At 32.3% G+C, this 25,781-nt stretch overlaps 1 long non-coding RNA gene across 1 annotated transcript in view; it reads right to left on the reverse strand.

The window, feature by feature from the left end:
* Positions 1 to 423: 423 nt before the first annotated feature.
* Positions 424 to 25,781, reverse strand: part of LOC145683466 (uncharacterized) — a 58,446-nt gene continuing 33,088 nt past the window's right edge. The window contains exons 3-6 of the long non-coding RNA XR_014131113.1: positions 22,053 to 22,122; positions 15,844 to 15,894; positions 12,562 to 12,609; positions 424 to 539 (exon numbers count right to left, since the gene is read on the reverse strand). This is a non-coding gene — a long non-coding RNA (uncharacterized LOC145683466). The remainder of the gene's footprint in view (positions 540 to 12,561; positions 12,610 to 15,843; positions 15,895 to 22,052; positions 22,123 to 25,781) is intronic.

The raw sequence follows: 25,781 nt of genomic DNA on the forward strand, positions 1-25,781 counted from the left end.
AATTGTACAGCTTTTTATTATCTTCAGATGTAAAATAATGACAGTGTTAGATGGTGTACTTATAAATTGTCCTTCTTTCACGCTAAAATATTAACAAAATATATGAGTAATAAATTTAGTTAGTTTCTGACATAATTTACATGACAGTTAATTTTAGTATTAACAGTCTTTATATTAAGTTCGTGTTCGCAAGAAAAGGGTAATTGACAAATACCTCCAATTATTTGTAAGATAAACTTATAGGTAAATTCTATATTCTTCATATTCTATACATATTACTTTCAGTCAAAGTAAATTTATTACAATACATCAGTTAGACTCTTCTACATAGGTATTTTGGTATCAACATATTTTGTAATGGCTATACTTATACAAAGATCAAAATATGTTTAGTTGATTATTTTATTGATAATATTATAGATTAAAAGAACACAGTATTTGCGCATATATAACAAGATTCTCTACATAAATTCATAATTTCATTTACTTTCCATAATGTCCTTGGACCGTTTTACACTTGCCGTTATTGCATACTGTTTCTAGAAAGACAAAAAGTGGTTAAGTTAATATAACATCTTTTGGCTTCATAGAATCAATCAATTTATTGAGAAAATAAATATTTTACTTGATGTCACGTTTTATGATCTGGAAAGGTGCTGTGACAACTTTATATGCATTAATTTTGGTATACGTTTCTGTAAAATACATCATTTAAAATTCAAGGTGGGAAATTAAAGACTTCGATCAAAAGACATAACATAAATTTATTTATTATATTAAATATACATTTAGAGAATAATATTATTTAAAATAATATTAATTCAAAAATGTTGTTAGTATGAAATATTAGCTAAAATTGTTTAATAATTATTTCAATTACTTTTTTGTAATTCCAAGTAAATAAAGTGTATTATACAAAAGTTAATAATGTTAGCATTGTGGTGTTTGTTGATTTTATTCAGCAGGCGGTAGCTGAGAAGAATAATTATTCATACACTAATAGGTAACCAACTATTTAGGGCTGTATTTGGATATTAAAGAGTGATATTAGGAAAGGCTGTAAGTGTCGTGTTGCCATTCGTCCCGGAAAATTAGGGCCCGTCACGAAATAGAGATCTGCATCCCAAAAATATTTCTCGCTACGCTTAAATGTTCCGGATTTCAGGGAAGAAGAAAGAAATGGAATATTATAATTTGACTTTTTCACAGGATTAAGTAAATAATTATTCTCTTCAACTTCTGGGTGTGGCAATTCAAAAGTGATAAAAGTTGGATACATAAAACGTGGATTTAATTAAGTTTACAATTTAACTACTTTCACACTGAACGAAGCATTCCTTTCATTGGGCCATGTACAAAAGTTTTACTGCTCAATCGTATTGTCATCTTTAACACTCTGCTTCAATCTCTATCTTGCTTTTGAAATGTTTAATCAACAATCCCTGACTGATAATTTTGGTAATTTTCCGCTGACCAATCAAGAAGAAAAATATAATGTTTTAAGAATAAAACTGAACAGACAAGAATGGGAAGATATTGAAGTATTTTTTAATAAAACTTTATGAGGTAGGGAAAATTTATTTTTTGAATTATTTGCAGCAGATTTGTTTTCATTCTTTTTAACGCAACAATGGTGAATCGTTTCCGTTCGCCCTTGTGCACCACCACTGTGTCGCAATGTGGAATCTTGTTTCTTGTTAGTCACTAGAGTGCTCGTCTTGTCATTAGTCTGAGTGAGAAACAGGCTCTGTAAGCCACGAAACGTAACTGATCCTGAGAAAATAAAAAGAAACATTGCTTCTAGAGGGAGGATAAATCATCTGATCACGTTTGCTTACTAGCGAGGAGAAGATCTACTAAAATGACTAAAAATGTGATTAGACGTCTCGGATTTTCAATTTTGAAATATGGCAACCCTATGTAGGTGGGATTAGTTTTTCAACATTCCCTTGGAAATGATGCATATGCAAAGACCAACAACAACAACAACAAAGAAAAATGAAATTACCAATCACACAATTTCGTTAACAAATTCGTCAACAAATAATGCTGCACGTAAGTTTAGGGACTTTTCCCTTAGAAATACAGAATATTCGAATTACTAATAGCTGCTTGCAGATTTAACTTCAAACCACACTGCTATTTGTTTACATTCGGATTTGGATCAGTATGGCAGACGGAAGTAGCTGAGGCGAAAATGAAGACAACTGTACAAGAAAGAAAAACGGAACTGTTTTCAAGGAAGGATTGTTAACGTCAAAGGAAATAAATGAATACGTAGCCAGGGGTATAAAATCTGAAAGAATATAATCATTCCATCCAAACGGTCACCTTCACAACAGACAGTCTACCTTTCGTATTTAGAAATTCTTTCCAGTTTTGTTGATTCAGTAATAAGTCAGAAATGATAAGTAGTTTTAGAGGGCTTTACGGGAGCTTCAGCCTAACCGCTAAACTAAGAATGGGGGCCTAAACAAAGAGCAAGAAACATGGTAAATAAGGAAAACTTTCCGATATATTTATACGTAACGAAGTGTTTACGTATGCAATATTTCAATTTATTTTATTAATGTGCTTAGAATGCTCTTCTTTTATTCTTCTTTCTTCTCTTCTTTCTGAAGTATCAATGATATAATGCACTACTTTGATTATATGTTTATGGCAATCGTTTCTCTGTTATCTTGGTCGATAAAAGCGGTCACTATACTCATACTTAGATCAGCGACTTTATTTAGGGAGTTAAATTCTTTGGTGGTGCATTTTGTTTACTTTCCGTCAATAGTTTGCAGTATATTTAAATACTTATCTTAATTTTAAATACAAACTTATCGTCATGTGTATACATAACAATTGTTTATTAGAAAGTTTATGTAATGATGATTATTGATATAGGGGGTGAATGATGATCACTGAAGCACAGAAAGATAGAATCTATTTAAGTGCCCAGAGACTCAAATGGACAAAGTACACTATGTAGAGAATAATTGTAGGTAAGTAGAGAAAACGAAACCTTTGTACACGAAGTTCCCTAAAAAGTAAAGTTTTCAAATTTGACATATCTTCAAAACCATACACTTTATATTAAATATTCTTTGAACATGTTTTTGTTAACACTCCAACTAAAATAAAAGTATTACTTTCTGTTCTGTTACAATTAGAGATGTAAATGAGCGAACTTTTCAGGCGAACTTTCATTTTCGAAAGTTCGTTTCCGAACTTTTCATTTGCAACTTTTCCCGAACTTTCGCTTTCTTTTATTTACTAATTAGTGACATTGATTTTTATAATAACTTATTCTGAACATCGTGTGATGACTTAGAGCTAGCTATGTGTTATACAGTATATTTATTTGCACCATAATGATACAAGATGGACTGACACACATTGACATTATACATGATATGGATAAACACGTAAAACTCATTTTTGTAACAGAATCAGTGGTTTCCACAAAGAAAAAAATATTAAATAAAATGATTAACTTTGTATTGGTAATGCGTGAGTTTATGATATAAACTTGTTTGTGCAAGTCAAATTTAAGTTTTCGGTTGTCAGCATCATGTAAAGTTGAAGGTTTCTGCCAAAAATATACTGTTTTATGATATAGGCTTGGAATTTGAAATACATGCTGGGAACGCTCCGTAACGTCTTTTGAAAAACAAATGTAAAAATTATGTACTATTAGAAAGAAAAAAAGAAACTAAAATACATTTACTTCGATTTTTAATATAGCCATGTTATATACCAAAATGTTTGTAATTTTACAGGGATTTTTTAATGAACAATTTAAAAATGAGCCGAACTTTCGCGCGAACTTTTCATGTTTAAACTTTTCATGAAATTTTCCAACACTAGTTACAGTGCTGCTTTTATTAATTGTAAACGTTAAAATTCTAGTTTAATTACCATATCAATAATAATGTGAACATGCTTATATATATATGCTTTTCAGACATGCTTTTGAGATACCCTATATATATATATATATACATATACATATATCTAAATCATTGTCTTAAAAATCCTCAATTTTAGGTTGACTTATCATTATGATTATATACGGTAACTTTATATTTTGAACTCTTTCTGACAAAAAGTGGATATCGGGTAAGAAATCTTACGTTACGAATATAACGAAGTCCCGCGTCCTCTTCAGTAGGTCTTCAAAAATTTCTGAATCATGAGAACTTAAACATGACTTGGTTTTCTTTATCCTGTATTAGAATGAAAGATATTATGGTTGTAATAAAATTTATTTCGAACAAAAGTTGAAACTCTTCGATGACTTACGATGTGTGAGACTATGTATCAATCGAAATAAAATTTGATTGCGTTTTAAGTGGTCAACATAAGGTCAGATAGGCATGACACACCTGATTAATGCAGAAGACAGTGTCCGTTTTCATACACATTATCAAACTAGAAAGAGAAAGTGCTCCGTGTTTGCAAACCAAAATGTCCTTTAAGAGAGTTCGCTCTATCTCCTAAAAAGTTCAATGAGAAAAGGAGCAGGAAGAGCATCGTTGATTATGTCAACTCTAAACTTAAAAAAAAGAATCATCCATTACTACAAGACATCAAAGGATTATCTGAGCATAAGTCTCAACGTTCTCAGACTGTTCTTAGCGTTTAAGGAGCATGATACCGAAATCTATGTAGCACAGAAGTTTTAAGCAAAGTGTATCATAAAAAAATTCGTATATTGGTTTCGAACTCATCGATCTGATACGTGCGTTGCATGCGTCCTTCTAACATCAGAAATAAGAATTAAACTCACCAAAGCAGTACTTTGAAAAACAACTTTGCAAAATTGCTTGGCCCAATTTGAGCCCAGAAATTGAATTGCCAAGGAGAAAAAGCATAGATTGGGCTTCCTAGATACCGATGAACAGTGCCGATAGTTGCTTAGTATTCTAACAGACGATTCATGTTTGTCATTTGGAAACTTGTGTAACGCAGATAGTTCGTTCATTGGAGAAACGTCAGATTATGACATACAATTTTGCTTATTTACGTATTTTTCTTATTCTTTGTATCGAAATATTTGCTTTGTTTATGCAGTATATGGAAACACTTTTTACATATTTCTCAACTTTATTGTACATTGATGAGCCACGCTCTTTTTTTGAATCAAACAAAGTCTAGAGCTAGACGATACATTTAGCCTTTTAAAAGGAAATACCACTTGGATTTACACACTTTCAATTTTCTCAAATGTTAGATCTATTCTTGCTATAGCATTGTATTATCTTTCTAAAACTTATTTCGTGAATAATTACAATTATATTAGACATTGCAAATGAAATTCTACGAATGAATTCAAACAATAAATAACTGTGCAGCTAATAGGAACAGTTTTTCTTAATATGTTTTGAAAAATAGTTTTCATGCACTAACAACTTTTTTTTTTAAATTTCGCTCTTTAACTTTTAAAAAAAATTACAACAAACGTGGAGTAAGTGTTAATGTCTGTTTGGGAGAAAGCACTGGTGCTGTAGCTTCCGCACTTAATAATTAATTATATTAAGGAAGAGTAGATCGAGCTCGACGTAGATCATACGTTTCAAACTGTACTCACGTAAAAGGCTACTTTGTTAAAATACTGTTATTTGTTAAAATACCACATTTTTATCATTATTAAAAAGCGGATAATCACAATACTAACACGAAGAGAAGTCCGAAAATAAGTTTCTCCTCTCGTCTTCCACAGGAAAGCGAACAACAGTGGAGAAACAAGACAATATTGCACGCACGACACACCCAGACACGGGTGGTTATTATTACCCAGCAAACCTGCAGATTGCCAGTCGCAGCGCCTGCTCAAAGCAGATACGAGTCTCTCAGTCTGAACCTGGTAACTATGAAGAAAAGGCATGTTTTAACGTCGTGATAAAAGGAGAAAGTGTGATGGGTTGTCTGCTATGGACGGGCACGTGGCGTATTGGGAGCAGAAATCCATAACCGCGTCGTGGAAATCTATGGAGATGGTGGAGAAGATGCCGGCAATTCAGTGAGGGTCTGCAGCAAGTTCTGGACACATCGAGATGTCGATGGACGTGCATAACCACTACAGATGAAAATGTCAGGATGTTGGACGACATGACTCTCGATGGTAGGCTTTGAAGAAGACTCTCGTCGGCAGGTACTTTGGAAGCAATGCTGAAGTCATAGAAGCATTTCGTTGCTTCTTCTGTATGGAGAGCCCTCAATTTTTCTGGAAGGATTTTTGATATGATAGACTGATTTGAAAAATGTATCAATGTACGTAGTACTTATGTGGAAGAAAGGTACATCTGATCTTTAATTTCACATGCCTCGCATCGCCAAATTTTCCTCAGTCGCTTGGGGAACTTATTTTCGGAAACACCTCATATATATAAAATATATTAATGTTTCATGTAGATCTTAGTAAACTACAAAAAAACTAGATACTACATGTGTATTAAGACCAATTTGGCACTTAAAGAATCAAGATCACATCTCTGCGAGATGTGTAATAAAATATTGACAATTTTCTTGCCGCTATGTCAAAAAATACAAATAGAAAATGCAAGTAAAAAATCATCTGGAAAGCATCCATCTTATAAATTTACCAAAACTAATAAACAATATCAAAATCAAGTAATAGAAAGTACCACTACTGAGATTACATAAGTAACCAAATCGATCATACGATCATACGTGTTTGTTGCTCTAATAGACTTTGTAGCTGTCTCAAAAATTCAAAAGTTTCGAACGTGTTTCGTGCTCACATTATTGTTGTTATTTCTCATTCTATATAAAATGAAAATACAGTTAAAATAGAGTATCTAACAATGAAATGCTTCATAACTAGTCATGTAAACGTCGAAAATGATCTAACGCCAATTCCCGAAATTCCAAAACAGGTTAATAAGCCCTTGATTCAACTAAACCGTCTAAAAAATCCTAATGCCATTTCTCTCTCAACGAACAATAACTAAAAGTTGAAGGAAGAAAGTGCCACAGCGCATTGTAGCAATTTAGAAAATTTTCTTACTAAATCACATAAATGAAATCTAAAATCTTCCACTCTAACCAATCTTATTAACAAATAATAAATTCATGTACATCTTCAATCAGGAAACGTAAAATGTATTAAATTTTAAGTTTCGTGAACACGTCCATGAATTAGTTTATTATCGCACATAGGAGTAAAAAAGAGGAGGAACACACGAAGACGCCACCTTCCCACTTCCAGATTATATCTGTAGTGTCACATTACTTTTAAAAAAATACAATGGGTAAAGATAGGCACGGGGACGACGTGATGTCATGTGTTCCCCTAGATTTTCACATCCACTTTTAGCCCTGATCGCACAAGTATATCAGTCCGCTCGTAATCCTTGCTGTCTATTATAAAACCTATTAATTTTGGCTCCGAAGTCAATCGCGTCGTTTCTCACTGGAATATTTACATCATTTTCCTCTTTTATTGTATTCGTCACTTACTAAAAGGTACAACGAGATAACGAGCTGTGTAGTCTTTGTCGTTTTAAAATAAAACGAAGGGGATAACAAAATATCGCTAATGAAAGATATTAATCTGTGAACGGAAAGAGAATAATGTGAAACTTTCATAAGGCTATCAATGCGTTTCTTCTGCAGGACAATGTTCCGGTTTACATATTGGAAACTTCTCATTAAAAAGCAGTTTAACATTTTACTAGTTACTCAAATAGTTTTATTGAAGTACAAACTAAGGAAATTACTAATTTGTAGTGTTTCCGGCAAAATTGTATAATTTCTTTCAGAGACATCATAAAACTGTCAATTACCTAACAACAATTGGTTTAGATAGTTTAGCCGAGCAATCCAGTGTCCATTTCTGAAACAAAATATAAATATACCAGCAACAAATAAGAAGAAGAGCTTCAATGTCCACATTTGGAAACAATTGTCTTTCATTGTTTGAAGTAAGGAAAATCTTCATAGCAAAGATAAGATATTGATCGGATGTTATGTTGTATCCATATTGCGATACAATTGTCAAAATATTAATAATTTTTTATTAGCTTTTGACTGATTGGCGAAGCTCATGATCTATTTTCACTCGATCTTCGGCCTCAGTCTCTTTGCTCGTTAAGGATTGAGCAAACAAATCATCAAAAGAATTGCCAGAATCCTCTTAGTTGAGGGTATTAACTTTCGCATTGTCATTATTATCCGATGAACCTTCCTTTCTTTTCACTCTGCTACATTATCAGAACTGTTACAATCAATTTCCGGTCTTTTTCTGTTATTCTGTATCAAACTATCCCAGAATTTTGATCCTTCGGAAAGAGACGTTTTAATCGCTTCCAAACTATATTATATTTGATGTGAGCAAGTGAACAATGGTCTTCGTCCTTATAATGTAATGCAATCTAAAATAATCTATTTACCTAAACGAATATCTCAGAAAAAATCGTGCTGTTCAGAGAGACACTTTTCTATTTCAACATAGAAAATGCTCAAACAAAATGTTCGAAAATAAATGAGAGCAAAGAAAGAAAGAGGAAAAAGTTATATATGAATTTTATAATATTATTCCAAGCATTATGGACCTGAAAACGTAATAATAAAGAACACAAATGCCTCTGTTTCTATTGTTGGCAAGAATACGATACAAATGGTGCCACTGAAACGAAAATATAAAGTAACACCACAACCACATATGGTTTCTGAACACAACGGTGAAACGCATTAGTACATTTCGTTGCTATCTCCAAGAAGAGAGTGAGAGAGAAAATAAATAATTTGAAAATAATAACATAGCTTCTAGGGCTAGTTATTAATACTACCTTGTGTGTAGAGAATACGTTATATAGAATTTTAAGGGACAAATGATATCGTTATCCATCATACAACTCTTTGTAAAATCATATAAAGTTTATTGTAAATTGAATTAAAAATATTCATACATAAAGTGCTATACGTACCCTGCATGTTTCGGAATTATAACACTAAGGAAAAAAATTATCACACTGTGATAAATCAATGGAAATTCATGCACTTGTTATGCTGTTCTTAATAAGCAAATATTGCATGGAGCCAAGACTATATTATGATGGTTATAATCACACTATATGGAAATTTCTTAAGGAAGAGGATAGTTATAAATTGATAAACCATTTTGCACTGAAGGGTGGTAAAGTCTGTCCCGAAGTTTTTACGGGTTTAAAATCAAAATTTAGTTCGAAAAAAGTGCTTTTAATAGTAATCGATAATGTATGCTGTTACTGGTAGGTGACCTTAGTCTGTAGTCTGTAGACCGTTATTGAAGTGGTTGTGAACAATTGAAGTGGTACACGGAAAATCGTGTTGTGATAATGTATTTAGTGAAGGACATAAAACAAACTGAGATTTATAGAAAGCTTTAGTCGCATTACGGAGATGAGATACTAGCTGTAGAAAGATAGTAGTCACACGTTTGACACTGATGATCTCAATCATGGCCACTCTTGAAAACAATAAGAGTGTTGAACAACTTGTGACTGATAATCGTCCACAACCTGTCGTAAAATTCTGGGGCTTGGTTCTGAAAGGGCCAATGTCACTTTTTGGCAAAAATGAGATGTTCGTCAAATTTTAACGCCTATAAATGGATATCGTCTTGTGCAATAAAAGCAACTGTTAATAGGAGTGGTATATATTCCAAACTATTTCATATTGGCATTAGCTCTTCTTGCACAAGACAACATCCTTTTATAGACGTTAAAATTGAAGAGTATCCCATTTTTGCCAAAGAGTGACATTTACCCTTTGAGACCCAATCCAAAGAATTGTAAAGGTCTGCAATATTTTGTTAACATCTGTAAACTCAATAATACTTATCAATATGCTGTTCGAAAAATGGAGTAACGGTGAGTTCCAAAACAGCTTGAGGGTTTTGAATTTTAACAGAATAATTGAAGTCTGTACTAAATAATGTAACCATTACGGTTCTGCATAAATTTCTACCTGTTTGAAAAATAAAAAGAATACCTGCAAGGTGTAAATTTCCGCAGTAATGACGAAGGAAAGAATGCATTCTTACATAAACATACTTTAATATTCACATAAAGTTGAAATTCATAACAGCAATACTGCATAAATATACCAGGGGATGTAGGTAAATATGTAAAGATGAAAATATGTCAATTATATTATGGTACGGAATAGAAAATAATGAATGACAATTGCCTCTGATTAAGTTAATTTAGGTCGAAACCATTCGAAGCAAATAACACAAATTAGTACGAAAGAGGGTTGTAATTTTATCCGCAAGTGTGCATAAGTTAGAAGAAACAATATTATAGAACTGAAATATTGAAGACACAAAACTAATTAAAATTGTACTAGTGGAAAAGATGAGATGGTGAAGTTTGTAAGTAAAAAAATAATATATATTAAACATTTACTTTCGGAAGCAGTTAAACCTCTGTCCAATAATACACAACTTGATGTAATCTATCTAGACCTAACTAAAGGTTTTGATCGCATTGACACTAAGCTTCTTCTTCATAAACTAGCACATAGATTTAATATTCACGGCAACTTCTCATTGTTACGAGACTATCTCACCGGACGTGAACAACGTGTTGTTCTCTCTGGATCTGCTTCGAATTTTGTTCCTGTTCCATCTGGTGTTCCGCAGGGTAGTGTTCTGGGCCCACTTCTTTTCGTTCTCTTCATAGATGATCTCCCGTCTCATCTTAAGTTATCTGACACCAAAATTCTTCTCTTTGCTGACGACTGCAAACTATTTCGGGAAATTAGGACAGCTCAAGATGTGATTGAACTGCAAAAAACCTCTCATATCTTCTGGACTGGTGTATCATGTGGAATCTAAAAGTAAATCCCTTAAAATCTTCTACTATTACATTTTCATTAAAGAAAAACAAAATATTTTCAGCCTACTTCATTGGAGATGATCCTATTGCTGAGGTCTCATCTCAGAAGGATCTCGGGGTTGTGTTCAACTAAAGACTTCTGTTTACTGATCACGTTGCTGACATGACCAAGAGTGCTATGCGGTTATTAGGTCTCCTGTACAGGTTTACAGAGATTAGGGATATTGCAGCCTTAAGTATATTCTCTAAAACGTTTATTTCAACCAAAATAGAGTACTGTTCCACCATTTGGAGTATGGCTAGCGTATCAAATCTCTCTCGCATTGACTCAGTTCTAAATTTCTTTCTTGCCAATGTCAGGAAAAGAATACATTCTGTACTCTGTTTAAGTAAACCTGAATTGTTGACTGTTCTTGGCACCCGTACATCTTCATCTCGTCGCATGCTATTTGATTTGATGTTTCTTCATAGGAATCTAAATGGGAAAATTAGAACTGAAGAACTAATCTCTAAATTTAATATTCGGGTACCTCCAAGAAGAACTAGAAATAGTGAAATACTTCATTGCAACACGCCTCGATTATCAATTATTCAGTGTTCTTTGCTCTATAGACTGGTTTCTGAATTTAACTCCATTGCTTCTGACGTGGATATTTTTAAATCTGAGAATGTATTCCGACAGGAAATTATTGCTACACTTATGGAACCTTAGTTTTATTTCAATTTGTTATTGCTACACTTATGGACTTTTATATAGCTTTTTTGTTTATACTTGTTTTTGTTTATTTTATATTCTATGTTATATAGTTTCAGTGTAAAATGGCTGCCTTGCTGTATCTGGAACTTTGGGAAATAAATAAATAATATAAATAAAAAATAAATAAACTTAAGATAATTTATTCGATCCCAAAATAAACATTACCTAATATTAGGCAAAATAATGTTTTGCAATATTCCTATGACCTTTTATTGTTAGTAAAAAGCAAACATAGAGTTAGTGAAAAGAAGTAAGCGAAGATCATTCAGCATAGCTTTAATTTAAACTTCGTGATTCATAATAGAAAATATTTCATCAGATATGAGAAAATAACGGACATTGATTACTACATTTACTTTTAAATGTAGTAAATGTCTCAAGAATATAAAAGATTTCCCAATATGAATGTTCAGAACTTTGAAAAGACAAATAAAACTAAAATGATAATGAAATAGTATCTGTTGGGAAACGCAATGTTGTTATGCTTTGACGATAATGTCGATTAAATGTTTTTGATTTCTTTCGAGCGAGCGGATGTATCTATGAAAACGTTTCATTCAGTTAGTCGAGAATGGTGTATTTCAAACACTGAAGCGAAATATGACATTCGAAAAATCTTATCTTCGAAACATTATGTCATTGATTGTATTCCTCAGTGAAACAGTTTCATTACCACTTTCAGATTTCTTTTTATCTATTTTTTGACTTTAGCGGTTGTATACATGATACACCCTATTGAACAGCATGTCTAACCATACATTAATCTATAATTGGATAGTTGGTTGGATATTACTGCGATAATTTCTGAAGAGTTACTTCCGAAATCGAATAATCAGACCTTTACCAAATAGTCTCAGAAATAGATCTACGACTTTAGTAGTATACGACTATTCCTCCTTAATTTTAGAGAAAATCTGAAATTTACGCATCCAATAAAATGTACTTGTTCTATAGTAAGTAATTAATACTTACGAACATATACTCCATTCATATTTGAGCCTCCAGCAATTTTATTGGGAACTAAAATAATAAATTAAAACAACTTATATAAAACTGTGTTAAAGTTTCTTTAGTATTTTCAAACCTGAACAAAACTTTTCATATTTATTTCAAACCAAATCATTACAGGATTTTAAAACATAGTGATATTAATATTTAATAAATATCTACTGATTTAAATTTTCTAATGAAACATCTCGTCAAACTAATCGGAAAGTCAACTTGAAATGAAATGAAACCTTTGAGTTTTACGTCCCACAGTTATGCCGGCTAGCAAAAGGAGACGGCCTTTAAGTTAACTTGTTACAATTGCCATTCTCATCAACATATTTAAATTTTCCAATGACCTGTTTTGCCCCAAAAGCGCCATCTTAAAGAAAGATAGACGAATAGGTACGTACCTTCATTTTGATTTTAAATAATTTCTGGAACACGACTAACTTGCATACAAAATAAACTCTACCACTATTGAAACATGTATTTTAGACTGTCAAAGACTTACCATTCTCCAGAAGCAATGATAACCTTAAGAAATATATAAAATAATATATGATAATGGACCATTTTATCGAGATCTGAAAATGTTTTCAGAAATAGTAACTACAAATCATCACCGAAGAAAGCGTTTTTCCTATGAAACTTGAATTCAAACATTTTGTTTCTTTTCGGGTGTTCTGTGAAATATTCTCCTCTTCAAACAACCTCTACTACTGCAACTAACTATATTTGGTGTTTAGTAATTTTAAAGATTGGAAACGCGTCTGCTATTCCATTTGCTCTCCAAGACTTTCTGAAACACTAATTTGAATTACCTTTTCAAATGTATTTATAGTGGATCGTGTATTATGTACTTGTACCAGTGACTAAATAAGTGATACTTTCCGATGGTAGTTTATGCTGCGTGAGTAACCATGGCAACTCGTATTTTAGTTGCGTTCATAAAGACATATCATATGTACTGCTTATATAGTCCTAAAACAATAAATTTTCCTAGGTTACGTGAAAATATACATTTCACGTATATGGTGAGGCATGCTAATATTAATAATCCTAACTACATTTATAAATAAGCTTGGAATAAACATTGGTAACGAGGCTACAATCTAAGCAATAACAATAAATTCGAAAATGATGCATGCGAACACATTCGAATTTGGTTATATTTCAGACAAATTAAAAACAATTAAGTGGAGTTTTGACAGAAACATCACGAAATCCTTGTCAAATATCGTTTCCGTACAATAGGTTGTCAGTTATTATTAAAATCTCATTTAATTTTTATTATGATCATTTATATGCAGCAATTTTCACGGCTTCTCTGTTTTGTATCGTAGGTATTGATACAGTATCTGTTTTTAACGTTCTAATGGAACACAAAGGTTGAAGCGCTATTAACCTGATAAAGTAGAAATTCATTTTGCTTGCACATGAAACAGACCGGAATTATTTTATTTAGTACTTGTATTAAAATATGTTAAATTTACAGTGTGAAATAGAAATAATTACAAAATTTCCTGTAGAACGTGGAACTTCTTTAGGATAAAATACAGTTACCTTTAGTGTAGCTCGCCAGACGCGTATAAATATATATTACTTGTACACATCTCGTATTGGTATACAACCTTTTCCCTCATATCTATTCAGTCTATCAATACAAACATGGTATACACATTTCATATCCCATATACTATTTTTTGAAATATATTTAGATTGTGTGCTTTTACCCGGAGCACTCCAGAGGGGTCCAACGGTTGATGGGAGGGATTTCTGGAGTGAATTTTCCTGACATTCTCCAAAATTTTCCTGTTCAAGTACGTTAGGGACTCCAAAACATAGCACCGCTGGAAAGCTTGTTTCATTTTGAAGAGAATGAACTATAAACCATGACCTTCCAATGAACAGTATTGGTGCAATAGTCATTTCACTGCGAGTCACTATTTTGTTTATAATATCAGGGTCAACGGGCCCCAGGGACTTACTCCGTTTTCATAGTAGCTACTTTCTTGTGCATGAACATATCTTTGTTATATTTATCTAATGCACTATGTTTTATTAGGAAGTTCCGTTGACAGGTTCATGTCCTTTCCTTGTCAGAAATTTCCTCGATCGGTCATGATTCTAAAAACAACTTCACTTTCCTTACGTTTCATGTAACGATTGTTGATCGCGAGAAAGTTTGAGATTATCTACATAGGCTTTGCAGAAAATTGTTTGCTCTCCATTTATTTGTAAGTAGCATTATTTTATACTATGTCTATGAGTTCGTTTATCGTGCATTGAATTTAATCACTTATTACAGAGGATTATTTTATCAAATGCCAACAACATTCAGAAATATTCATGCCACTGAGGTGACGATGTATTCAGTTTATGTATATAATTTACCATGAATATTTCGTGTTATCATTTTCTACTACTCAGTATGAAATGACCGAAACATCACCCCTGTTCATTTTGTTAACAGCTTTCAGCAGCATATCCTTTCCTCAAATATCAATGTTTGTGTGTATTCATTCCAAAATTTCCTAGAACTTATAGGAAACTTATTCTCAAGTGTGTCGCTATATTCGATAAAATTAGAACAAGCTATGTTGATTGAAGTCAAAATACAATGAATTTCTTCTTTACAGGAGATGTGGTAGTACCTGCTAATTCCCTTTAAAAAGTTTGAATGATCACAATGCATCCAATATTACCGTGTAATCATTGTTAACAATATTGGAATATTTAGTTCTCAAGTTTTAATATGGAGATTTCAAAACACAAGGGATTTAAGTCCAAGGAGGATGTGAAGAAAAGATGTAATTGTACATAATACTTAAGTAGAAGGAAATACTAATACTTTATACATTAAGAGTTATTTATAGGATCTATGCACGAATCTCTTAAGTACTGTAAAGAGCTTCAGCTGGAACCTCACAAAACCTATACAGCTATGTAAAAATCATAGTGGTTTTTACATATGTTCTGACCGGATTCGGACCGATCAGTTATTACACTTTTATGATTTGTGCCCACACCTAACGGCAAATCTATTCAGTAATTGTTTGTGTTTGCTTCTCCAAGATAAGTGGAAAATATTGGATTTGTGGAATGAAAAAGAATAAAAAAATGTAGATCACATCTGATATAACACACACACACACATATATATATGTGTATTTATATGTATATATATATATAACTATATATATATATATATATATATATATATATATATATATATATATATATATATATATATATAATACTTACGTTGAAAATACGAGTTTATGTCCATATTTGGAATATAAGACATTGTATTATCTGTAATTAAAATATAAAAAATCATTAACATAAATAAGTTTTATCAAAGACTAAATTAAATGTACGAATATTGAAGGTAAGGTTTTTTACAGCATTGTAATGAAGTATAAAGGGTCCTTATCGAAAATCGTAAATTGTCTGATGCTCAAACAATATTGATAAGCCAAATCAGACACATGAATATGAAGCGAGCACTATGTGATAAATATCACCACTACGTGCATTATGTTAGGTGTACAATAGCAAATTATGATTTTCGTCATACAGAAAGATAAATATAATTATGACCACGAACAATGAATCTTGGTAGAAATAATGTAGAATCGAAATATACAAAATTATATGTATTAGTAGTAATCATTCGAAAGAAAATTACGTTCATCCCACAATGTGTATAATGGTCAACTTTGCAATACTTCTTCTTATTATTTGGTTACAAAATACACTTTATGTTGGAAGTGGTGACGCTATGCTCCATCATTAACAAAAGTGGATTCAAGTTGTTCACAGTTTAAAAGAGAGGCTGTTGTATTAGCAATGAGCACATTTTAGAAATGCATGTACAGTCGTACACTACAACTACTAATGGATTCGTAGTCAGTCCGTTATAGTTTTGATGTTAGTACACAGTTATGAATGGTATCTCACGGGCTTTACATGAGTTCCTGCCCTTCGTTAACTATGAATTATAATTTACGAAATAACTTATAACAAGTTAATTATGGTAGCAGATTTCTTATCGCGTTATTCAGTCACAGGTTTGACATTGAAGGAATTGCATTCAAAAGATTTCATTAGATACCAGAGCAATTTTTTTGTCTAAAAATGAAACAGTTTTTGAAATGATGAAAGTTAAAAACGATGTAATACATCATTAAGTTGAATATTTTTTTCAGATAATCTACCTGAACAGTTGAATACCATTGAGCATAAACATTCTTTCCTTCATAACCCTTTCTATTTAGAGTTACAAGTAATGTAACATTTTTTAAATGTTGTATGGTGTTACCAAATCGGTACTCCAACAATTACATCCAGATAATATGGGAATCGAGTAAACGGGAAGTGTAGTATTAGAAGAAATTAGATGAGCGAGTTTAGTTTCAATTCGCTACTAGTTCAATTCAATTTAGTTTCAATATTACATCAACAATTTTCAGGTTGTTGATGTAATATTGGAAATCAATTTCAAACATGCCACCACGAATAGATTATTATTGTTCAAGTCTTTAAAACGAGTACATCCATTACCAGATTAACTTTTTACCGTCGCTAACCCAGACGCACGAAACACTAACACAATAAGAAAAATAATATCCATATCTTTGTTTAAAGGTTTTGGCACAAATTTAGTTGAATTTTTGTTTTGAGTCTGTTGCAAATACATATTTGAATTGTTATAAATCATTTTTAAAAACGAAAAATGAAATAATTTGGTTAAAGTACAACTCTCCCATGATGATGCTCTTTACGCTAAAAGGCACGGAATATTAGTGAAAGTGAATCTTTGAAAATAAAATTTCTGTTTTATCCCAACCACAATCAATCGAAGTCAAAACACTTTGAATAAAAAGCAAATGCTATAGCTACTATATCAACTGGAAAGGCTTTAAATAGCGTTAAACAGAACGGCTAGAGTTATTTTCACAATACGTTGTAGTGCAACAGTAAAAAATGTTAATTTTGAATTTACGTCTGTAATTGTTTGAATGATCAGAAATAGCATGACACATTTTCTTCATTTTAATCGTTCTGTATTATCATTATAATCCAGCTTTTCCATTTTCTTGTCTTACTTATTAAGTTTCGTCCAAGGTGTGCTTACAAACCAGCACGTTGGACGAAAATTTGAACCACGCTCTTGGTCCCAGTGAACCTAGTAGCAAATTCAGCCCTGAGTACATCTGGTTTACATTTTTTGTATTAATTGTTTTGTTGTGGGTGTATTCGTTTTCATAATGTACTCATGTCTGGTTAGTTCATTCTACCAAATTGCGTAGATGTATATAAGACCGATATAAGACCGATTTCTAGATTATCCGAAGATGTTGGTAAAGGTGATGGTACAGTTTAAAAATGTTCGTGACCCACTGAAAGGCTAAAAAAAAAAACATTTCTGAATTCTGGTCCATCTTACTGTCAAAATAACGAAGTTCCTGACAGAGCGGAGCAACCTATAAAAGACATTTTTGAGATTAAGTATTTACAGCAGTGCCAAAAGATCAATAACGCATAGCTATTTTAAGGTCTCTGACATATTAATTGTCTACTTTTAGGTACTGCATCATCTTTTACCTCAGCTAAATTTTTACTTACTTATAAACCATACCATTGTTACATATTTGGGATCATATGTCCCATGTAGAAAATAGTTCATAGTCAAATGCATTGATCAACACAGGGACATGGTATGGATACAAACAGTAAGTTCTCTGTTAAATTCCTTAACATTTTACGACAGACTCTGTATTATGTAATGGCAGAAAGAGCTCATTGAATTTTATACAATTAGAAAAATGGGAAAATGATATTTCAATTTGATATAATTCCGTATATTATTTTTTTTTATTTTACCTTTATTCACGTTTACTTCTAATTTACCTTAACAATAATCTCCTTTTCTTCTTATTACATCATATAAACAGAAAATGGGAGATGAAAATGCGATAATGGTAGCCGTAGTATAAAAATGCGATAATGGCCGAGATGAACTTCTTACGCGAGGGTAATTTCCATGTATGACAAAGTTTATTACACCGGATCTATACTATATATTTTCTATTTATTGATAACACTGCTCTACAACGATTTTGCTGTTTGGAAACTATTAACATTTTCTTAATGATTTTGACCTGCGAAATCCAAAAATACAATTAGTTTTGCTCTATCACGTACACTTTTCTTAAAATTGAGGGTTGGGGGAGAGGAAAGTAGCCGTACAAATGTATATTTCGGAAGAAGTACTGATTATAGTTACAAATATAAAAAACACTTTCGATGCTATATCCTTCTGATTATCTTTGAATTTGTAATAAAAGGCGTTAAGTTACTTATTCTGCTAACATAAGTACAATATTTGATAGCACTGGATGATATCACAACGCGTTACACGTCGCGAACGCAATAACAGGGCTGTGTAAGCTACGATTGCGAGAACAACTTATCGCCCTATATTTTATTGTGGTGATAGTTGTGCTGTTTATTGTTTCGAAATGGAATGTAGTAGCACCGAATGTAGTGATAAGATGTACTACGGCAGAAAACAGGAAACTGCTAAACCGAATTCAACAATTTAGTGCGAGACTTGAATCTGTCCAAGTAAACAACGGAACTCTGCAGCTCAAGGCTTAGTGAAAAGAATGTATTGGCTTCAGGGCCATACTGTTGACATTTTAGACATCATGAGCAACAATTTGTACAATATTTTTCTGCTGACAGAATCTTAGTTTTTTGCAAAGACATCAGAAATCTCATGATAAAACTCACAATTGATGAATATAATGCAGAGGAATGGAGGCTTTTCATTGACTCCAACAAGAGAAGTTTGAAGGGCGTGTGCTTCTTTACAACAGCAACCAACAATCCTCTGTACTTATTGCACATTTAAAGGAGACTTACAAAAACATGGAAAATGCTTTAAAAAATCAAATACGGTGCGGAATTTTTGAGAACTCTGAAACCCATTTTCCAGTTATCTTTCTATGGATTTATATACCTAATATCACATCTTCAACTGAAAGTAAGCTTCAGATTGAAACGTTCATAAAAAGAAAGGGAAATTTAGATATTATTGAATTGATTTCAGATTTCTCTCTGAGGAGAGGATTTTCTTTGGAAATATTGAGACATGTAGTCCCTTAGTTTTATATAAGAATTTTTACACCAAGTATTTCATAACCAACTTCTGTCCAGACAGCAAGTCCAGACATTCGACACTTCGAAAATAAGTAAAGGAAAGTTTCAATATCCTAGGAGTTGTCCCTTCCCTCCTTTTCGGAAATTTTCATCCCGTACCTCAGTTTCAGAAATGATGTGATAAGATGATAGTATAATATCTAGACCTTGACTCGACTTCTCATCGAAACGGAAGAATAACATACTAAACAAATACCAATAAGTTAATTGTAATGAAGCTTATGAAATATAACATAAATCAATTTATTGTTGTTTAATGCGAAATTCAATGGACTACTCGTATTTGCCCAATATTCTTTACAAGAATCAAACGTGGGTATAAACAGGCAGAATATTCACGCGTTACTTAATGGTTAGTTAAGATGTTCGCACGGGTCTATTGCTTGATGTATAATCTAAATAATAGTATTCTCAGAGAGAATCAACCTCATGGTTTTCATGGCATAGGTGATGAACTAACCGCCCAAATAACTAAAAATTGAAGTTCCTTTCCAACATATTGTCTCCCTATTAATTAGACTCTTTCAGTTCCGTCTGGAATTTTATTAGTGAGCAAATAATAATAAAGTGACAAATTAGAACTAGTCTATTTAAAAGTTCTTGAGTCAAAAGTTCCTTGTACCCAGACTCTACAGCACGTAATTTGTTTCATTTAATACCAAGTGTTCAATCCTTGGACTAAGCGACTTAGAAGTTTACAATGGTTTGTTCATAAATGAGAGTTCAGCGTTCCTTGCAGAAGCGAGGCTATGTGAATCGCGGTCCCACATATCAATACAGGATCTGAACCACATGAGTTTCCTCCAGGATTCTAACCCGTGGCTCCAACACTAAAGACACACACCAACTGGTTAAACACGAGGGACATCGCATTTCATTACATAAATAAATAATAAAAATGGAAACATTTGGACCTGGAAATGTCGAATATGCTCTTGCAAATATAAACAATTCTGTGATAAATTAAGAAATCGTTTATATGAAAACATACTGCAATGGTATGTTAGGTATTGGAAGTTGTCATATTTATACTCTTATAGATACGCGATATTTCACTTTATATTATACAGCTCGAATTCCAGTCTAAACAGAATCTAAAATATGTTAAGAATTTTGCTCCTTGAGAAACTTACTTAAGTTTAACGTTCCGCGGCTATAACACAGTCTTTACAAACTAATTGCAGTAGCGATAAATCCAAGAAGTGGCTCTTTGAACCATTAGCTCTTCAACGATTTGTTTATAAATCAACATTACTCATTACATTATTACATGTCGGGTTAGGCTAACACCTAATTCTGCTTTGTATATAGTTTAGAAAGAACAAATAGTCAACATTTCCTTAGCAAGAGTTGCAAGTGATCAAATTTAGTAATGGATAAAATAACCTACTTTACTTGCTAAAACCTGTTTTTAACACCACATCTACATCAAACTTTGTCAAAGGTCTCTAAATATCTTTAAAGATGTTACAGAATGTATGATATACATAGTCGTTGGTTTGTCTGCTACAGTATTTAAAATGATCAATTCCTGTAGTCCCAGCTACCAAAAAGTTATGTCCTAATGTTCTTGAATGAAAGGATTTTTTTTTTTTTTTTAAAAATGGCTTAATATGTCACACACAAATACATTCGTTTTAAGCGAGTTATACTAAATTTTATAATTTTTCTCATATCTTCTGCACTATTACGAAGTTCTACAAATTAAAGATACATAAATTAGCCTCTTTATAGTTTCTGGTAACATAATGTTACAGTTAATTGCCCCATTGATCGTACAAATTACACTTGATAGCTTTAAATATCTACAAATATTGTTTGTGAGGTATAAACTTCACTACCGAAACGTTATTATTATTTTATAACATGACAAAAGTAACTTAAACTTAACTTCAGAGAAGTAAAACTTAAGTGAAATTACAGTATTCTAGAGTTATATCCAAGTTACAATAATTTTTTCTGCCTTTAGAGATTTTAATTACCCAAATTAATATTTATTTGGTTATTTATGCTGGTATCAATAAAACCAATATATCAATTCAAAATATATCACTTCATTGTATTTTACGTTCAAGTACTAAAGATAATATATATTCGATTATATATATTTACTGAAACAATAATTTACATTTCCCTTATTATGTTTCACACGTTTAGTCGACATACTATCTTTGAGGGTAAAATATCCCAAATAAGTTACGTTAATAAAGTAAGAGTTAAATATAATTTAAATGTTATCTTACGTAGTGTTTCCAGAATTTTGCGTTGTATTAATGCGGGTAAATCCATGAAAGCTTGACGGAATGGGCGAGCCTATAAAATGATAAATTAGAACTAAAATCATAACTAATCATCAGTAAACATAATGGGCCTTATGCAGAGTCGTTTTGACGCGTGATTACTGCCATACTAAAGGGTTCGACTAACATAAGATTCCTGCAGTAATCAAGCGTTTAGTATGACTCTAGTCATAATTCAAAACGACTCTGCATAAGGCGGAATAAGTTTAAGAACATTTCTGCAAACTTTAAAGTTATTTTATTGGAAGCTTGCTTTTTAATATACAGTATAACTAAAGGGAAGTTAATTTGGAATTTGATATTTTATTCATATTCAGTTTAGTTTGATATCCACTATAAAATATGAAAAGAATTATTTAATTTTTATTTCTTCCCACTCCTAAACAGAAAGGAAAGCAGATAATTGAATGGAAAGTACTTACAAGGGTTTTCGAAATTGAGAACCTAAAATTTGAATTTTGTTCTGCTTCCTTATGCAGCACCGATCTTGCCTTGGCTAACTTTAGTATCAACGTGGGCTCTGAACCACAACCAGGACCCTGCTATAGTTGGTTCGTTCACAGACACTCATACGAATATCAACTTCTACAATTGTGATGTTAACTTCCATTCCTATTTGTTCTTGCTTATCAATAAGCCACTATTGTGACGGAATCTAGTGTTCTGGAAGATTTGAAGCAATTCGAACTAGTACTGGATTCAATCCTTAAATGCTTCAATTCGGGAACAAGTCTTCCCTATGACAGTATTTGCTTTAATTCCTGAATATCTCAAGTTCGGAGACTACATTAAATAATTTTTCATAGAAAGAGAACATGAATTTTCCTAAAGGGTGCATTAACTAACGTACGCGGAAGTCACAAGGTGAACTGTTGTTTGATACCATCTATGTATATCCGTCTCCAAATATAACGTCATATTAACACTGATGGCGCTTTTACTTGATTTTCATTACTATAAAATATATTGTTGATGTCAATTTGTTTATGTGTTTAGCAATTATTGCTTTTATTTATTTTTTTTTAATTTATAAATACATTTTTATAATTTTTGCCTAATTGTTTTACATTTAAAATTTAACAAATTTACAAAAACAAGAGCTTTTATTTATCCTATATTTATTTAACTGTAATTGTTAAAATAATAGATTCTTTCTGACGTTACTGTGGAAAAATACATACTGAACTTATTTGATTATGGGTTGAGACCAACTGTTCACCTATTTTCTCTCGTAGCTCGGCTGCGTTGGAGGGGCGTAGAAAGGAAAGGACCACAAGGAATATGATTTATTCTTTCCACCAAAAACACTGTTAATCACTGATTATTATCGTACAGTAAATAATTTTATATACGGTAATCAATAATTATTAAGACGACTGAGGTTTTCATTAATAGAAACGCTTTCCCGATTTAGCAACAATTGAATCACTGATGTAATTATTGAATTTACGTTAATTTTTTTCTTACTTTATCGCCAAAGGAAGAGAAACAGAGGATCCCAGCACAATGTTGGACGAAGCCAACAGCTTTCCTACAATTAAAATTAAGTGTATCTACAATTGAAAACAACAAAAGTTTTACACAGTTCTTATGCGAGAGCTCACCAGCAATATTTTAATATCATATAACACATCCATGGATTATAGAAGTACACTGTTCTACATCACAATATTTCGCATTTCAGAGTTGAATTGCATGACCAGTTTACCGTTCCCAGCATCATTCAATATTGTTTCATAAATTTGTCAGATCATAATTATGGATTAAAGAGATAACTAGCCAAACGTTATCTCTCATGCAAATTTGTATGTTATTATTTACCAAGTCTTGGGGCGTTTTTATTTCACAAGCTAGACGGTTGAACGTAGGTATTGTAATATTAGTAAACAAAGTCATATACTTCAGAACAAGCACCACCAAGCAGCCGATGGATGGCGTCCCCACCGATGGAATAGAATCAATTCAACACGAAGAGACACGAAGAACACTCCTTTACCCCGTTAGAATGTCAGCTTCCTCAGACTGGCTATAAAAACCAATATCTCGAAGCAGAAGGCATCAGTTGTTAACTGATCATACACTACCTATCTCTTGAGTTGCAACGGACAACAGATACGCCCAGTGATTTATTTGTGGATTTAGTAGAAGGGGGGAATATACATGCAAGATTGTGTTTTGAATAACATAACAACTTTAAAGTTGGGTTGGAACAACGTTGGTTTTAAATCTACCCTCTTTGAAATTATGGTATTAATTTAATAGGCGGTGCCCAAGTTCATTTTTTTCATTAAAAAAAACAATTTTATGATAAATACAGGTAGGTACGTTAGATAAGATTAGATTACATGCGTTGCTCACCTTGCTACTTTTCGTCCTACTGCTGAGAACAAGTGTGTAGCATCCAGTAAAAGTCCTATAGTTACATTGCAACCTGCACAATTTGTCATAACAAGTGTCACACCCCTACGTAAAACGGTTTTGTTATGACAAGTAATTATTTAGTCCGTTCTAATTTGGTCTTTGAAGACTAAATTCCTCGCCCGAGCAATAAATACAACAAAACGTAAGAGTTTACTTTGGGCAAATCAGCGATAGGTGCACATACACTTGAACCTAATTTTATTAAATAGAAGGTGAAAGACGGTACTAAATGTCATTATTCATATCATAAGTAAGTTTTAGTACCATTTTGCACCTTGTATTTAAGAAAATCAGATTCATGGGTGTATGCACCTATCACTGCTCTGCTGAAAGTAAACTCTTGACCAACAAAACATAATAGTATTAAAACAAATCCAGAATTGAACAAAGACTAATCTCGTCTCTCAAGAATCATAACCATGTGTTAAACAACTACCAATAAGATGCTACCTAGGGGGGGAACTTTAACATTTCTTTCATGTTTACTCCTCTAACTGAAACAGCCCTTGTACAATATTTAAAATTTTTACAACACAATTACAAGACAAGATTGGCTGTCGGTTTTACCTTGGGTTAAGCTGAACTATGACTTGCAGCATGTTATCTAACGATGTCTTTAGAGATTAACAATATTTTCACATCGTACCCTACTCTAGAATAGTGAAGCAATAGGAGGTTGCTTTACATCAGATACTGTCTTTTTCCCAGTTAGTTTGTTGGTAACAGCATTGTGTTCACTTCTTATCCAGCTGATAGTATATTTTTATGCATTGAAATAAGTAATGTCTGGTCCATTAACGTCAATGAAAAGAAGAGATTAGAGGGGTTTTACAACAGATAAACAGTTTCGTGTCAGTATGCTGTAAGTTTAAGCTGGAAAAGCCTGTCTCACCTCACACTCTGCAGAAGAAACTGGAAAAACACTCATTCTCATGTTAAGATTTTGTAGATTTGGCTCAATAGTAGAAGATGGCATCTTATGCTCTCAGAATTCTTGCAGAATTTTGGCTGAATCGTCAGATAAAATTATTATTATTATTATTATTTTGAAATTTCCATTACTTCTTTGTCTCTGTCTAACATTCTTGCAGACAATTGTTCTGCCCAGTTGAATTGTAGGAAAACCTCGATCCCACTGAACGTTTCGTTAGGAAAACGAGACCGTATGTTATCTGCTTATTGCAATCTTATTTTCTGGTAAAAGTGGAACTCCACAAAACTTGATCAGTTTCTTCAAACTGACGTTGTAAT

The sequence above is a fragment of the Thermobia domestica genome, chromosome 4, assembly GCF_964235325.1.
Source record: "Thermobia domestica chromosome 4, izTheDome1.hap1.1, whole genome shotgun sequence".
Taxonomy (NCBI): Eukaryota; Metazoa; Arthropoda; class Insecta; order Zygentoma; family Lepismatidae; genus Thermobia; species Thermobia domestica.